Genomic DNA, 3346 nt, shown 5'->3' with positions numbered 1-3346 from the left:
TGATTGTTTGAAAGAACCTTTTTTTAAATTTAACACAGAGCCTACTGTAGGTATAGAGATTGTGGCTTGTCGGTGATGGGTTTAAACATTTCTATTATATATTTTGTATAAAAGAGAAATGGAGCCACAGGGTTATGATAGTCCAAATGTAGAAATGGGAGCTCTTTGCTCCGAAGGCACCAAAAAAACTAAAGAGAAATATACCAGCGTATTAGTGTATGGGTTTGTTCTGTGGATGTGTAAAAGTCTTTGTGTGGAGAAGGAAATCTGAAAAAATGGGAGATGTGAGTTTAAAAAACAAAATGTTTTGTCCTAAAAAAATATATATCTGTATTTTTAAGTAGAAAATTAACCTTATATACAGAAATCCTGCTATTCCAAATATCTTAGCTTCATTTTTAGCAACGTCAAACCTATAATTACTGATGTCCTCCAGGGTTTGTTTCGATACATGTCGTGAGAGATGAAGAGGTCACAGAAGCTAATTGGATGTACTTTTTATCAAAACGCTTCAGTTTTTCATATCACTTTGAATGAAGCTGTAACGCTACAGTCACACTGGGGAAAACATTGGTTGGAGGTCGCAGTGTGACCACAATTATTGCAACCGTGTGCAATGAACTTGCTTTTGAAATGGTTCCTTCAAAAGGTGCAGACCAAGCCTGCAACCACTCACAGTCAGTCGCTGTCTTCAAAGCCACTGTGGTGTGCCAAGAACAAAGATATTGACGAACCAGCAACAAGATGGAGTCAGTCTTCTATCAGTCTGTCACTGAATATGGTCAAGTTGGAAATTAAATGCAATGCGTTTGTGATAATAAAGCAATCAGCTAAGATAAATCAGTGAAAACTGCAAATCTGTTGCTATCTACAGACACAGGACATCACTGCTTAGATTAAGAGTCCAGCCAGAACCTCAAAGATCTGAAATACAAATTCAGAAATGGTGACGTAATTGCTGCAGGACAGCAATTTTTACTGAAAATTACACAGGAATTTAACAAAATGCAGTCAATTGAAAGCCAGTTGTTTTGAGTTCTCTGTTGAAAACAAAACAAACTGGCTCAGATTGCAACATGTTGGTAATTTGTCTGCATTTCTAAACGGACAATAATTTGCAAACCTTTTTCTGTTTGTCTGGCAGTCAGTCTTGAATTGGACAACGACTGTTTAAAAACAGGTTTTCTCCCGGCAGGCGACCTCGGCAGTTACAATTGGGACTGGTTGCACAGACGTAGGGGCGTTGCACTCTCGATCTCCCCAGTGGGTCACCACAAATGCTTGCAATTGGTTGGCGAATGTGAAAAATTCAGTGCAGCTCCTGGGCAATTATTCATTTCTCCCAGTCACAATGAGGTTATAGTTGTAGTTTCACTCAAGTATGACTGAGCCATAATATGACCTGTGTATCACTTGTTTGAATTTGTTATTGACTGTGGAATGGGGAAGGTTTTTTTTACCTATATGGAAGACCAAAACTGCCAAGATTAGAACTAAATTAAAAAAAAATGAGTGACTCAGTTAATTAATATTCTTTAAAATATACCAAAAATATAGGCATAGCATTTATTTACTCGTGCATTTATTCTCATATTTGCCAATTTATCCATTTATTTCTTGTTGTTCATTTGTTTATTTATCCATTTATTATGTTTCAACTACAACCTTTTCATTTCTCAATAAATATCTTATTATGTTATGCAAATTGAGCAGCTGTAATTTCAAGTTCATCATAAGATCATCATCGTGTCTTTTGGTTAGTTAATGCCAGGCTCAACTTGAACAGTCAGAAAGCTGCTTGAAATCGTAGACACTAAGGCGGAAATAACACTGAAATACATTCACGATTTAAAACAAATATTTTTAGTAAATTCCATCCATTCTCTTCTGCTTTTCCCTGTCAGGGTCACGGGGGGCTGGAGCCTGCTATTTTTAGTACATGTTTAACAAATTGATTAAGGATTTAAATTTAATTGGAAATAAATAAATATGTGCAGTATTTGAAAAACAAGTCCAAAATTGTCTTTAAAAAAAAAAAATCTTTGTTTCCTAAATGTCAAAGCTTTGACGTTAAAGTCTATTTTTCTTTGTTTATTTTCTATGACTTTACAGCTTCGGGATGTCTTTGGATTATTGTGGTAACAATGCAAACAGAGAAATACTCAAACAAATATTAATACATAAACAAACACAAAATAGTTTCTCTCAATGCACCAGAAACCTATTCAATAAAAAACATTTTGAGACATAGTTCTGACAGATATTTGCAAACATTATTATTCAATATTATGGACATATTGGAAAGTCCACAAGTCTGTCTTGATCGTGTCTTTTCTTGGCTGTTGTGAATAGAGAAATTTACACACACAGAAGAAATTCAAATAAAATAATGTAATTGTCCCTTTTTATAACTAAGTTAAGGCAATTTAAAAGGTTTTTCATCTAAATAATGGAGCATTTTTTTTATTGATTGTTTAGTTTGGCACTCTTTGTCCTCCACAGACTTAAAGGTCGATAGTGTGTCTGTTTTGTCTTGGCACGCCACAAAGAAGCAAGACATTAAAAACCAAACAAAAAATGTTTTATGAAGTGTTTCCAAAAGTTGTAATTTGTTTATTTTAAAGCAAAAAGACCTCTAGAGTGAAAACGAATTTGTTGTCTTGGCTGGACTGTGTCTGCTTGCTTCCCTGAGCTTTTCTATCGAACCATCTGGAGTTATTCGAACCCATGATCGGAACAGTGGCCATTCCGTTAACTGACGCCCCACTTCCACTCAACAACAGCACAACATGTGAACCACACTGGTGGTGGCGGTTGTCACAATAATGGTGCTGCTTTTCCAGTTTAGTGCAACTTCCTGTAGATGCGACTGCCTAAACGATGCTTCAGAGGTGAGCACCTTGATTCCTGGATATGTCTTTACTTAAGCACACAAACAAGCACAAAGGACAAAAAGCATGTACTTTTGTTTTTGTACAATTGTTGATTGTTTCAGATTGTTATCTACTTGCTTTGAGGGGTTACAAACTGTTACGTATTATCTCTGTATAGAAATAATTTTGATACTCAGTCTTGTTGAAATGTGCATGACCATGGTTCTGTTCTGTGTTCACGTGTTAATGTCTTTCCAGTCCAGTAAGAAAAGTTTTTTTTTGTTTCTCGTACAGTCACTCGTACAGTGTTGTGCACCACACAGGATTCTGTTTTTGTTTTCTTCTTCAGGAAGGCGATATCTTTAACAATAATATTGTATACTTTATAGATTCTCAGGTTTATGGAGATGATATATATATATATATATATATATGACAACAGTTTTAAAAGCTTCCTTGCCATTCTCTGGCTC

This window comes from Astatotilapia calliptera, chromosome 17, assembly GCF_964374335.1.
Source record: "Astatotilapia calliptera chromosome 17, fAstCal68.1, whole genome shotgun sequence".
Taxonomy (NCBI): domain Eukaryota; kingdom Metazoa; phylum Chordata; class Actinopteri; order Cichliformes; family Cichlidae; genus Astatotilapia; species Astatotilapia calliptera.
Note: the sequence above shows the minus strand (reverse complement) of the source record.